We start from the raw sequence: 15,542 nt of genomic DNA on the forward strand, positions 1-15,542 counted from the left end.
TCTTCTGAGGCGGGCTGGCACCCAGCCACAGTCTCTGGGCACCTGTAGCAGCATAGTCCGTGAACATTCCTGGGTGTGGCCGGCACCCAGCCAGTGCTCGGTGAGACCCTCCTGCAGAGGGGCAGAATGGATCAAAGCCGCAGTCCCTCTGCGGAGGGGTCAGGAAACACAGTCCCATCTGTGACAAAACTCAGGAGGGAGGTACCGCCTGGCAACCTGACGGCTTGGTCATAGACGGTGTAAAAGCAGGGAGTGGACAGAGGAGACAAAGGACAGGTGCGCGATGGCTGACTGGGGAGAACAGAGTTCTGATACTAGAGACTGGGTAGCTGGGTGACGCCATTTTCACCCCTCCCCACGCATGGGCATACACACCTACAAGCACCAGGACAATCCACCCCAGTAAGCTAAGCAGCGCCACCTAGTGGAGAACAGAGCTGTTACACTAAGCCCTGCCCAACTGGGCCAACCTCACTCTTCAGAAACACCGCAAGTCTGTCCGCCAGCTTAGTTTACAGACTATAAAGTGCTTCATAGTTTCACTTCTAGGGGAAAATGATGTAATTTCAATCGTATTTCAGTCTGTTCTCTGGGCCATCTAATCAAGTTTTTTTTTTTGTTTTGTTTTGTTTCTTTTCTTTTTCTTGAATACAGAAACAGAAAAAATTGATTTTTATTTTCAATTTTTATTAAAAATATTTTTCTTTATTTTTCTACTATATTTTTACTCTTTTGTAAATTTTTCAAATTCTATTTTACTTACATCATTTCATTTTATTGTATTCCATTATGTTCATTTTTTCAAATTTTCAAATGTTTTCCTTTTTTTCTTTTTTTATTGCTTTTTATTTTTTTCTCCCCCCCCCCCCCTTTTTTCCCTAATTTAACAAACTCCTTTCAACAACCAGACCAAAACACACCTAGGATCTAACATAATTTATTTGATTTGTGTGTGTGTGTGTGTGTGTGTGTGTGTGAGTGTGTTGTTTTTAATTTTTTAATTTTAATTTTTTTACCTTATTAATTCCTTTTCTTCCTTCAAAATGATGAAATGAAGGAATTCACCCCAAAAGAAAGAGCAGGAAGAAACAATAGCCAGAGACTTAATCAACACAGATACAAGCAAGATGTCTGAACCAGAATTTAGAATCATGATAATAAGAAAACTAGCTGGGATCAAAAACAGGTTAGAATCCCTTTCTGCAGAGATAAAAGAAGTAAAAGCTAGTCAGGATGAAATAAAAAATGCTATAACTAAACTGCAATCTCTAATGTATGCCATGGCGGCAAGAATTGATGAGGCACAGCAGTGAATCACCAATATAGAGGACAAACTTATGGAGAATAATGAAGCAGAAAAGAGGGAGACTAAGGCAAAAGAGCACGATTTAAGAATTAGAGAAATCAGTGACTTATTAAAAAGGAACAACATCGGAATCATAGGGGTTCCAGAAGATAAAGAGAGAGAGAAAGAGGTAGAAGGGTTATGTGAGCAAATCATAGTGGAAAACTTTCCTAACCGGGGGAAAGAGACAGACATCAAAATCCAGGAAGCACAGAGGACTCTCATTAGATTGGAAAAAAAAATGACCATCAACAAGGCATATCATAGTCAAATTCACAAAATAGACAAGGAAAGAATCATGAAAGCGACAAGGGAAAAATAGTCCTTAACCTACAAGAGAAGACAGATCAAGTTTGCAGCAGACCTATCCACAGAAACTTGGCAGGCCAGAAAGGAGTGGCAGGATATATTCAATGTGCTGAATCAGAAAAATATGCAGCCAAGAATTCTTAATCCAGCAAGGCTGTCATTTAAAATAGAAGGAGAGATTAAAAGCTTCCCAGACAAACAAAAATTAAAAGATTTTGTTATCACTTAGCCAGTCCTGCAAGACATTTTAAAGGGGACTCTCTGAGGGGAGAAAAGATGAAAAAAAATAAATAAAAAGACCAAAGCAACAAAGACTAGAAAGGACTGGAGAACACCATCAGAAACTCCAACTCTATAAGAAACATAATGGCAATAAACTCATATCTTTCAGTACTCACTCTAAATGTCAATGGACTCAATGCTCCAATCAAAAGACATAGGGTAATAGAATAGATAAGAAAACAAGATCCATCTATATGGATGGTTTACAAGAGACCTACTTTAGACCTAAAGACACCTACAGATTGAACATAAGGGGATGGAGAACCATCATGCTAATGGTCGACAAAAGAAAGTCAGAGTAGCCATACTTATATCAGACAAACTAGACTTTAAAATAAAGACTGTAACAAGAGATGAAGAAAGGCATTATACATAATTAAGGGGTCTATCCACCAAGAAGACCTAACAATTGTAAACATTTATGCTCCAAATGTGATAGCACCCAAATATATCAATCAATTAATCACAAACATAAAGAAACTCATTGATGATAATACCATAATACTAGGGGACTTCAACAGCCCACTTACAACAATGGACAGGTCATCTAAACAGAAAATCAACAAGGAAACAATGGCTTTGAATGACTCACTGGACCAGATGGACTTAACAGATATATTCAGAACATTTCATCCTAAAGCATCAGAATATACATTCTTCTCCAGTGCACATGGAACATTCCCCAGAATAGATCACATACTGGGACACTAATCATCCCTCAAAAAGTACAAAAAGATAGAGATCATACTGTGCATATTTTGCACAACACTATGAAACTCGAAATCAACCACAAGAAAAAATGTGGAAAGATAACAAATACTTGAAGACAAAAGAACATATTACTAAAGAATAAATGGGCTAACCAAGAAGTGAAAGAGGAAATTAAAAAGTACATGGAAGCCAATGAAAATGATAACACCACAGTCCAAAACCTCTGGGACACAGCAAAGGTGGTCATAAGAGGGAAGTATATAGCAATTCAGGCCTTCCTAAGAAAGGAAGAAAGGTCTCAGATACACACCTTACACCTAAAAGAGCTGGAGAAACAATAGCAAATAAAACCCCAAAACAGCAGAAGACAGGAAATAATAAAGATTAGAGCAGAAATCAATGCTATCGAAACCAAAAAACAGTAGAATGAATCAATGAAACCAGAAGCTGGTTCTTTGAAAGAGTTAACAAAATTGATAAACCACTAGTCAGTTTGATCAAAAAGAAAAAGGATGCAAATAAATAAAATCAAGAATGAAAGAGTCGAAACATCACAGCCAACACAGCCGAAATAAAAAAAACAATAATAAGAGGATATCATGAGCAATTATACACCAATAAAATGGGAAATCTGGAAGAAATGGACATGTTCCTAGAAACATATACACTACCAAAACTGAAACAGGAAGAAATAGAAAATTTGAACAGACCCATAACCAGTAAGGAAATCAAATTCAATAAAAAATCTCCCCAAAAAACAAGAGTCCAGGGCCAGATGACTTTCCAGGGGAATTCTACCAAACATTTAAGGAAGAGTTCACACCTATTCTCTTGAAGGTGTTCCAAAAAATAGAAATGGAAGGAAAACTTCCACATTCTTTCTAAGATGCCAGCATTACCTTGATTCCAAAACCAGATGGAGACCCCACTAAAAAGGAAAACTACAGACCAATTTCCCTGATGAACATGGATGCAAAAATCCTCAACAAGATATTACCCAACAATACATTAAACAAAATTATTCACCATGACCAAGTGGGATTTATACCTAAGATTCAGGGCTGGTTCAATATCCACAAAACAATCAGTGTCATTCATCACATCAATAAAAGAAAGGACAAGAACCACATGCTCCTCTCAATAGATGCAGAGAAAGCATTTGACAAAATAGAGCATCTTTTCTTGATAAAAACCCTCAACAAAGTAGGGATGGAAGGATCATACCTCGAGATCATAAAAGCCATATATGAATGACCCAATGCTAATATCATCCTCAATGGGGAAAACTGAGAGCTTTCCCCCTAAGGTCAGGAACAAGACAGGGATGTCCACTCTTGCCACTGTTATTCAACATAGTATTGGAAGTCTTAGCCTCTGCAATCAGACAACACAAAGACATAAAAGGCACCCAAATCAGCCAGGAGGAAGTCAAACTTTCACTTTTTGCAGATGACATGACACTCTATATGGAAAACCCAAAAGAGTCCACCAAAAAACTGCTAGAACTGATCCATGAATTCAGCTAAGTTGCAGGATATAAAATCAATGCACAGAAATTGGTTGCATTCCTATACACCAACAAGGAAGCAACAGAAAGAGAAATCAAGGAATCAATCCCACTTACAATTGCACCAAAAACCATAGAATACCTAGGAATAACTCTAACCAAAGAGGTGAAAAATCTATACACTGAAAAATATAGGAAACTTATTAAAGAAATTGAAGAAGATACAAAAAAATGAAAAAAAATATCCCATGCTCCTGGATAGGAAGAACAAATATTGTTAAAGTGTCGATACTACCCAAAGCAATCTACATATTAAATGTAATCCTTATCAAAATAACACCAGCATTCTTCACAGAGCTAGAACAAACAATCCTAAAATTTGTATGGAACCAGAAAAGACGATGAATAGCCAAAGCAATCTTGAAAAAGCAAACCAAAGCAGGAGGCATCACAATCCTGGACTTCAAGCTGTATTACAAAGCTGTAATCATCAAGGCAGTATGGTACTGGCACAAAAACAGACACTCAGATCACTGGAACAGAGTAGAGAAGCCAGAAATGGACCCATAAATGTATGGCCAACTAATCTTTGACAAAGTGGGAAAGAATATCAAATGGAATAAAGACAGTCTCTTCAGCAAGTGGGCTGGGAAAACTGGACAGCGACATGCAGAAGACTGAACTTATACCACTTTCTTACACCATACACAAAAATAAACTCAAAATGGAAGAAAGGCCTAAATGTAAGACAGGAAGCCATCAAAATCCTGGAGGAGAAAGCAGGCACAAACCTCTTTGACCTTGGCTGCAGCAACTTCTTACTCAACGTGTCTCCAGAGGCAAGGGAGACAAAAGCAAAATGAACTATTGCGACCTCATCAAAATAAAAAGCCTCAGCATAGAGAAGAAAAACTAAGTCAGCAAAACTAAAAGGCAACCGATGGAATGGGAGAAAATATTTGCAAACGACATGTCAGATAAAGGGTCAGTATTCAAAATCTATAAAGAACTTACCAAACTCAACACCCAAAAAAACAAAGAATCCAGTGAAGAAATGGGCAAAAGACATGAATAGGCACTTCTCCAAAGACATCCAGATGGTCAACTGACACACGAAAAAAATGCTCAATATCACTTATCATCAGGGAAATACAAATCAAAACCACAATGAGATACCACCTCACACCTGTCAGAATGGCTAACATGAACAACTCAGGCAAGAGATGTTGGCAAGGATGCAGAGAAAGAGGATCTCTTTTGCACTGCTGGTGGGAATGCAAACTGGTGCAGCCACTCTGGAAAACACTATGGAGGTTCCTCAAAAAATTAAAAATAGAACACCCTACGACCCAGCAATTGCACTACTAGGTATTTATCCAAGGGATACAGGTGTGCTGTTTTGAAGGGGCCCATGCACCCCATTGTTTATAGCAGCACTATTAACAATAGCCAAAGTATGGAAAGAGTCCAAATGTCCATCGATGGATGAAGGGATAAAGAAGTTGTGGTATATATATACAATGGAGTATTACTCGGCAATCCAAAAGAATGAAATCTTGCCGTTTGCAACTACGTGGAAAGAACTAGAGGGTATTATGCTAAGCGAAATTAGTCAGAGAAAGACAAATATCATATGACTTCACTCATATGAGGACTTTAAGACACAGAACAGATGAACACAAGGGAAAGGAAACAAAAATAATATAAAAACAGGGAGGAGGACAAAACAGAAGAGACTTAAATATGGAGAACAAACAGAGGGTTAGTGGAGGGGTTGTGGGATGGGGGATGGGCTAAATGGGAAAGGGGCATTATGGAATCTACTCCTGAAATCATTGTTGCACTATATGCTAACTTGGATGTAAATTAAAAAAAAATAAATTAAATGAATACCTCAAAAATTTTAAACCAAACACCTAAGATTAATGCAACACCCTAAGAAATCATGTGGACCATGCACAGGTCAAAGATCTGATGAGCAGAGTCCTTGACTGAGCAGAGAAAGGCAGCCAGGAGTGAGAAATGAACGAATTAGACACAAGACAGAAGGGAAGATGCCAAGAGACTGAATCCTAGTCCATGGGTTTTCCTTATAGTAACCACCTCCTCCTTTTCTGAGGAATTTTATTTGTAACTAAAAGTTGATGATAACAACTTCCCTGATTACCCAAAGTAGAGTTCATCTCTCTTTTGTGCTGTAACAGCCCTACTGAAATTGCAGTTTGAGTATGCATTTACCAAAGGAATGGAATTTACCATTGGAAAGCGGGAAGGGGGCTCCTGAGTCAGACAGACCTGGATGTTAACCTTGGCTCAGTACTCATGAACTCTGAAACCTTGAGCTCATGACTTCTTTCTGGGCCTTAGTTCTCTCATCTATAAAGTGGGAATAACCCCGCTCATGAGGATTGACTGAGATGGCATATGAAACATTGGTGGCTGGGTCCAGATCCTAATAGGTGCTCAGTAAATGTCAGCTTCATTCCTTTGTTCACCCTGTACTGTAACTGGTTCCCAGACTTCACTTAATTCCTCCCTCCCTGGCCTGTGAATTGGTGGCAGAAACTGTATCTTGTTCACTTGGGGTGCCACTCTGTTATCTGTTTGCCGGGCAGACAGAAAGTTTTCATAAAATAGTTTTTAATTTAATTTAATTTAATTTAATTTAATTTAATTTAATAATAAAACCATAGGATCACATGATCCATCTTGGTAGGATTGCCAGATTCAGCAAATAAAAATTCAGGATGCCCGGCCAAGTTTGACTTTCAAAAACAAATAATTTGCATAGTAATATGTCCACTGCATGGGTACACTAAAAATTATTTGTTGCTTATCCAAAATTCAATCTTAATTTTATTTTTTTTAATTTTGTTTAATGTTTATTTACTTTTGAGAGAGAGAGAGAGAGAGAGAGAGAGAGTGCGCACGCGCGCGTGCAAAAGGGGGAGGGGCAGAGAGAAGGAGACACAGAATCTGAAGCAGGCTCCAGGCTCTAAGCTGTCAGCGCAGAGCCCGATGCAGGTCTCCAACTCACAAGCCGGGAGATAATGACCTGAGCCGAAGTTGGATGCTCAACTAACTGAGCCCCCCAGGTGCCCCAACCTTAATTTTAGGTTGAACTTCCTGTATGTCATTTAGCAACTGCACATCCTGACCATTACCTTCTCATCAATCCCCACCTCTGTTTACAAGTAACAGGCACTTGGGTCTTAAAAGACCCACTTTTTCAGAAGAAAAAAGAATTTGGTAAGTGCCTTTTCTAACTATGGGATTCCCATTAATGAATCCTAGGGATAACGACTGCATATTTGAGAAATTACTGTGTGTGGAGACCACACAAATCAGCCTGACCTGGGGAATCCCAATTTGGCCTGCTGTCCTGGTGTAATTCGGCATGTCAGAGCTCCCCTTTCCACTCTCCAAAGTGACCGGGTTTGGATGATGAACGCTATGGCCTCCCGTGTGCGAGGCGTGGCCCTGGGATGTCAGCCCGTGTTTTCGGAGGGTAGGTGGAGGCAGGTGGAGTTGCTGCTTCATAAGACATCACACCAGTGTTCTCCCTCTGCTTTTGTCTTCACGCTTCCTGTTAACTCAACCCTTCTACACCTTTATTATCTCTCCACACCACTGTGCTCCCCTCTCAAATGCCTTTACTGGTGGGCCAGTACCGGCCACTTATTGGGTACTCACTCTTTGCTGAGATCCAAGAAAAACACTGTAGAGGAATCGCTTTGTCAAATCTTCATGAGAACGTGGAGGAGGCACCACCCTCTCCTCATTGCCCAGGGTCAGGTTCAGACCCAGATCTGAGCTCTTACCCACAGCGGGCAGCACAGTCCCACATTTCTGATGTGGCCTGTGCCCCTGGAGCTGTGCCTTTGTTCTGTGCAAATAGGAATTCCGTGAGCAGGACCCTGGGGGTGCACTTGGATGATGTGACAGTTGTGGGAGAGATCAGAGTGAATAACAGTAATAATTGTCCACTCTGTGCTGTGACCAGTTCTCAGACCTCTGAGACTTCTGAGAGACGAGCACCGCGATGCTCTTTTTATGAATGAGGAGACAAGGGCTCAGGGCTGGATCTGAGGCCAGGTCTTCTGCAACTATACAAAAGGGTATTTCCTGATGCACTGCATGTGACTCTCCAAATTATGCTATCTTTGGAACATGCCCCCTGGGCAAGAAGGAAAGATCACTGCCAGGTGATAATGGAAAGGATCCTTAAGGACACTTAGAAGTGCCCCTTTAAGACACTTCTAGGTCAGAGAAGCATCCTGGGAGAGGAGCACGTGTAGAGTTGTGCTGACCTCTACCGGCAGGATCTCTCCCCCAACCCAAGACCATCACGGATTGTCCACTGGTTCGCTGGCCCACTGGTCACTTGGTTTTTTCCCCCAGATTTGTAAATATTCAGAACAGGTTGGGCCTCAATATGGACAAATGCCATTTAATCTGAGCCTGAGCTCCCGCCTCCCAGACCAATGCTTCAGTCAGTCTATGAGGAGAACCCATCGTTACATTAGAGCTGGCACGGGCCCAGGCTTGTGAACAGCATCGGGAGCACAACAGTTTATTGGCAATGAGAGGGGAGGTTTGGAAAAGAAATCAATTTTGTTAAAGATAAACAAACTATAATTCTACCTTCCTGATGAGAGCACATTTCCCAGGCAAATGAATAATGGCATGGCATTTTAGTTCCCAGAAACAATTCCAGAATCATCTTTATGACACATTACCTGATAACAAATGTGTCTTGGCATGGCATTCAAGGCCCCCTGCGGCCTGCTGCTGCCAGCCTTTCCTCCCTTATGACCTGCCTCTTCCAGGCATGAACCTTGGCTCTAGCACTGTTGGGCCATTTCCAGTTCTCTGAACACATGCACTTTCTTGATCACGCTTCAAGCTCGGTACGGCCACCGCCACATCCACGCGCTCTTCCTGCCACTCTTGCAATGTTGTCAGAGAATCTAGTACAACATTCCCTCAACACTACGTGTACCACGTGCATTAAATGAGTTTGCTTTTCTGTACTGTCTTAGTCCGTTGAGGCTGCCATAACAAAATACCATAGAGTGGATGACTTATAACAACAGACATACCAACAAGATTTCTCACAATTCTGGAGCTTAGGAAGTCCAAGATTGCGGTGTGAGCAGTTTCCGTGTCCGACTAGGGCCTGCTTCTTCATAGATGGCTGTCTTTTTGTTATAACCTCACATGGCAGCAGGAGCAAGGGAGTTCTCTCAAGCCTCTTTCACTAAGGGCACTAATGCCATTCAAGATGGCTCCGCCCTCATGACCTAGTCACCTCCAAAGGCCCCATCTCCTAAAACCATCACCTTGGGCATCAGGCCTTCCACATACAAATTTTGAGGAGGTGCAAACGTTCTGACATAGTATATACCCACATTTATGGAGCACTGACAGTGTTCAGGGATGATTCCAAGAACTTCAAATGTATCAAAACAATCGTAACAATGCTCTGAGGAAGTAGACGTAATTTTTATATTCCCATTTTACAAATTGGGAAACCGAGGCACAAAGAAGGGAAGCAAGGTTTTCAGGGTCCACAGCTTGTAAATGGTGGAGCCACGACTTACACCCAAGCAGTCTGACTCCAGAGTCTACAGACCTAACACGACCCTGTATTTTTCTCTCTCTTTTTTAAAATTTCTTTTTAATGTTTACTTATTTTTAAGAGAGACGGAGAGAGAGAGATAGGCAGAGTGTGAGCAGGGGAGGGGCAGAGAGAGAGGGAGACACAGAACCTGAAGCAGGCTCCAGGCTCCGAACTGTCTGCACAGAACCCCACGCTGCGCTTGAACTCACCAACTGCAAGATCATGACCAGCTGAAGCCTCATGCTTAACGGACGGAGGCACCCAGGAGCCCCATTTTTCTGTCTCTTTTAAGAAAACAATGGGACCCAGGGCCTGGGACATAGAAACTGCTTACTAAATGCAGACCGAGCGAACAAAGGAATGAAACCTATTTCTTGGCTCCCAGCGGCCCCCTGCTGTGGATGTGGGACATCAGCTTTTCCAGTGGCCACCACCCTCCCAAGCCTTCAGACTCAAAGCCTCCAAGGGGAGCACAGAGTCAGCGGCCTCCCGGCCGCGCTGTGCAGAAGGCGCCTGGACACATGGGCAGTTCCCGGTTGGGCAGATGCCCCTGATCTTTAAAAGAACGTTCCGCTTCCACTGGAACAGGTAAATTGCTTCAGGGAATGACAGGTTACTCCACTCTCTCTCTGAAGATAGAAACTGTTCCTCCAGCCCAGAGTGAGTTGGTTGGAAAAAACTGATTTCACGCTTTGCTGAGTCTGATTGCCCTTGAACACCGGAGGGCATTATCTGCCCGCCTGCGCGGGCTGAGCGTGAGGGCCGTGACGGCCGTGCAGGGGCACGGCAGGCCCTCTTGGGGGGAGATCTCAGATCTCCAGCCTCCGCGGGTCCCCCAGGAGCTCTGTCACAGCAAAGCCAGCGGGTAGGCAGCTTTTCTGGCGATAACACCACTTTCTTGCCCTCTCCTCCTGCCCCCCCTCCCCCTCCATTTTTTCCTGTTTTCTCCAGGGGCTGCAGACCTGCTTTCCCAGCTGTCTAGCTTAAGGCCTTTTGCCCTTGCTTGTTCCACAGGCTTCTCAGCCTCACGGTGTCTAAAAGGGAACTTTCGTCCCCAAATGTGCTTTGCTTGTTTCCATCAATGTCACCTTTAGGCAGTCAGTCCCCCTGAGCCTAAAGTCACCGAGAGCCCACCCAGCTGGTATGGATTTCCTGGTCCTCCCAGTACCCCCTTGATGCTGACATTCTAATGTTAGAAGATGGGCCCAGGTTCCCCGCCTCCAGCCCCCCTGCACAGGATGGCATGGGAGCCCTCACTAAACAAATGGCCTGGCTGCCTGGAACCTTTCAAAGAATTACCACCTGCCTCCTCCAGGGAGCAACTGTGTGACAGAGGACCCTGCCCAAGTGTGGTTTCTGGCCTGGGCTGCAGCTTGTGTGGTTAAGGGCAGTGAGGCAAGAAAATGAACTCAAATCCAGACAGCCTAATGGTAGGCCCAGGGGTTGAGTGGTATAGAGAAACCCTCCAGAAGGTAAGAAGGAGAAAGCTGGGAAAGCACATGGAAGAGGAAAAACAAACAAACAAAACCCAGCACCCCCCGGGGGGTGGGCAGAGAAGCCCTTCAGACAAAGGGACAAATTGGTGTGTTAAAGGGGAAAGTGTTATTACAGAGCTCCTTTGGATGCCTCCGGATGGAGTCGGTGAAAGATGGCGAGGTTCACAAAGGGGGTCCAGGATTAGTGGGCAGAGTATGGAGAGCATGAAATCAGTTGGAATTTGGTGGTTTGGGCAGGGTGCCAGCAGCACAGGAGGGGATGGGAAGGTTCTCAAGGCTGGGAGCAGAGATGACAGCGAGGCCTATTGAGAAACCGGCCAGCAAGAGGCTTCCCAGGACGGGAAACCTCCTCAGTTAACTAGATGCCAACAAGACATAAGGGGAGTTTGTGATCTCCAACGTGGTATGCTCAAATCTACCTGTTACCCCCGAACGTCCATTAACGTCTACTCTGTAAGAGACCTTAGTAGCCTCTGTAAATATTCATAGTCATCCAGGGAAAATGAAGTCTCTCGGGTGATGCATGAAATGGGGCAAGGATGGGACAGAGGAAGGAAGAGTGAGCATCGAGAATCCAGGAAAGGTGGGAGACTGGAGGTAACAGGGGGTGCTGTTCCCCATCTGCGGGACCAGATTGGATTCGTCTGTCTGTATCGTTTGAGGGTTGGAAATGGCTCCACAGATTGGAGGACTGGGGACACCCAGGTGGCTGACATCTGCATGTGATTACTGACCAAAACAGGAAGGTCTGAAGCCGAGGGAATTAAAGGGAACTTAAACTGGTGGGGATTTTTTTTTTTTTTTTTAATTAGGTATCTGTGGCTAGAGGAGGGACCAGATCAGCAGCTGTTACTGGCACTGGCCTGCACCGGCCTTGAGCAAAACAGAGAAGAAAGCGGGTTCCCAGAAACCCAGTGAGAGCACTGAGCCAACCCTGTGAGGTTATAGATACGCACTGGAGATAAGTGAGGGAGGACAGCTCTGTGTCTGGGTTAAGAAAGTGGGACAAAGAGGGTTCATCTAGGATGAATGTGCCTGAGGTGCCGAAGGAGGGAGAGGTGGGGACAGATGTGGTGGGAACGTCCAACCAGCTTCTCTGCATCTGGTCTTGGGGCTAAGCCAGCTTCCGTTTCACTTTGCTCCCATCCAGCTGGTGGAGCAAACACCTGGCTGTGTTCTGTATCCCTAGAAACCCCAGACCCTTCAGCAAAGCCCCGTTCCCGGCAGAACTGCCACTGATAGAAGCCCAGGTAACTGCCCCTCCTTCCCTACCTTCAATTAGGTCTGAAGTTCTGTAAATTCTACTTCCCAAATAGCTCATTTCCTCCTTTTACTCCAAATGCTCCTTTCTTTGCTTACCCCTCCTGGGCCTGATGTCCTGGGGCCTAATACGCCACCCTCTCCTGGGGTAGGTCTCAGACTCCCCCTCAAGGCTTAGGCACAAGCCAGCAGGTGCACCGTGAATGCTTATTAAGTGAATAGTTAAGAGTCAAATAGTTAAGTGAATAGTCAAGAGTCAAACCCTTGCACTGCACACCCCTCATCACACACACACACACACATACACACACAACTTATACACACACACGTGCCCTCCAATTTCGCACTCATTTAAGTGTACAAGTAAAATGTGCCAACGTGGGAGAACTAAGAGATCTTACAATGTGTCAGGGAGACCTCACAAGTGCTTTTAGCTTCTCTCCAAAGTTTTGCGTGGATTTAGAGACCAGAAAGCCATCCTACTACACCACAATGGATGATGTAGCTATCTTTAAATCCATAAGTTATTCCTTGCAGGGGTTGCCGAGGAGCCATCCCCCATTTTTGCCTTCTCTTCTCCATCATCTTCCTCTCTTCCTGCCCCGGTCCCCCTCCTTCAATTCATCATCTATGCACACTGGCTACAATGTCAGGCACTGTGGTAAGTTCTCTGGATAACTTACCTCAGTTAATTCTCACCACCACTATCTGAGATGGGCATCAGTACCCCCGTTTGATGGGAGACTTGTTCACGACCCCAAGACTAGGGAACAGCAGTTCTCTCTCTCCAGGTTGCAAAGCGCCTGCTCTTATTATTTAAATTTAAAATCACTTAAGTGTGTTATGGTCTTTAACAAATTGCACTGTGATTCTGTATCTGCCTTTGCTGCCCCACTGTTAGCTAGGAGAACGGGGACCAAGTCTGATTTATCTGTGTAACCTTTGCAATGCTTTATCCAGGGCCTGGGGCACCAGGGATGTTCGGTTGGTGTTTCTAAGTAAATGTCGACAGCAGAGTACAGAGTGTGGGATTTACAGTCAAATTGTCCCAGGTCCGATTGTACTCCATCATGTCCAGCTCTGTGACCTTGACCAAGAAGCTCATCCTTCTGAACTTTAGCTTTCAAAACGATAAGAATAACAGTACACATTCAATAGTACATAAGAAATGCACATAAAAGGGTCAGCATACTGCCATGGCAGAGTAAGCACTAAGTAGATGTTGGCCATTATTATTGGTGGTAGTGGTGGTGGTGAGTGATGCTTCCTATCTCTGACCCTTTAAAGACCATCTAATATAAACCTCCCTGGCCTATTAGGGCAATACCTTTGGGCCTCTGTGATTGTGCCCACCCTGCTCTCACCCTGACCCCATTCCACAATTATAATCTCTGGTCTCTGTATCCAGCCTTCTGATTCCAATTTGCCTCACTCCTGGTGCATGGATTTTGTATTCGGTTTCCAGTATTTGACTTGTAGATGCACCTGCATGGTCTTGGGCTTGGATGGGTTCTTGTGGTTCTTCCCAGAGGCTGGGGTCTGACCCTGCCCCAGTGCCCAGGCACCCCAATTTTCTCTAATTCTTCGCATTTATTATTCACACCCTTCCTACCAAGAAAAGAGAAGGAAGGAAGGTATGAGGGCAGGTGGGAGGGAAGGAGGAAAAATGAAGAAAAACAAGGAAGAAGGAAAGGCTTGAGTTAGTCTCTCTAACTCCTCTCTAGGCTTTTTCACTAATGCCTGAGCTGGTATTGCTGCTTCTAACCTTATTTTCACCCAGTCCACCATCCATATGGTGACTTGGAGTAATAACAACAACAACCAGCAGGTATTAATCATGTGTTACATATGTGACAAATACAATTCCAAGCGCTTCACATGCGTTAATTTATGTAACCCTCACTGCCCCCATATAAAGGAAGCAAAAATGGCCTCATCATTTGAAAGATACAGAAGCTGACAAGCCCATTTGTCCACTTGCTTGAACACCTTGACCAAGGTTGCATAGCTAACGAAGTAACAGCCAAGATTCCCATCAAAATAGTCACTCAGGATGAACTCGGTTGTTGTCTTCATGTTTGACTGTGAGCACACACTTCAAGAGAAGTGTAGGCAGATTTTAAGGCAACGTCTTGGGGCTTGGCTCCTCCCTAGGACTGGATTTTGGATAAGGTCAATATTTGTGCACCAACTCGCCCCACACAAATGTTCCCCTAAGGGGCTGCCAAACTTTGAGAAGCGCTTGAACTAAGAGAGACTCAAAAGGTCCCGCTATCTTCCCCAACTTGATACCCACAGGTAACAGTGGGTTCCTGCAGGTCAGGGACTCTCACACATCTTTTTTTTTTTTTTTTAATTTTTTTAATGCTTATATTTGAGAGAGAGAGAGAGAGACAGATCATGAGTAGCGGAGGGGCAGAGAGACAGAGACAGAATCCAAAGCAGGTTCCAGGCTCCTAGCTGTGAGCTGTCAGCACAGAGCCTGACATGGGGCTCGAACCCACAAGCAGTGAGATCATGACCTGAGCGGAAGTCGGATGCTCAACTGGCTGAGCCACCCAGGTGTCCCTCTCACATATCTTTATACCTGGCACAGTGCCTGACCCAACACATTTTTTTCACCCGTGGTATTATTCATACTGCTCTCTCCAAATTGTACTAAGAATTTCATGAAATAATATTTGCTGAAGATGATAAGTGCTTTTCAGGTAAAATTTAGTGGTAGTAATAGTATTGTCTCTAAAAGAGTTCAAACTATCTGAGAGGCTATTGAAAGGGTTTTTATACCATTGGAAAAGCTAAAGAGACACAGTCATGCAGAATTTCTTTTGAAGGGATTGAATTGTGGTTTGAAGACCTCTGTATAGCCTACATTCTGCTTTTCTTGCACAAATTTGTGGACAGAGAGCAACCTGGGCACCCCACCTTTGTCCCCAACCTCCCCTCCTCCCCCATCTGTTGGTGACAGAGCCACCAGAAGCCCACCACCCTCTGGAGCGGATGCTTATT

This window comes from Panthera uncia, chromosome D1, assembly GCF_023721935.1.
Source record: "Panthera uncia isolate 11264 chromosome D1, Puncia_PCG_1.0, whole genome shotgun sequence".
NCBI classification, from domain to species: Eukaryota; Metazoa; Chordata; class Mammalia; order Carnivora; family Felidae; genus Panthera; species Panthera uncia.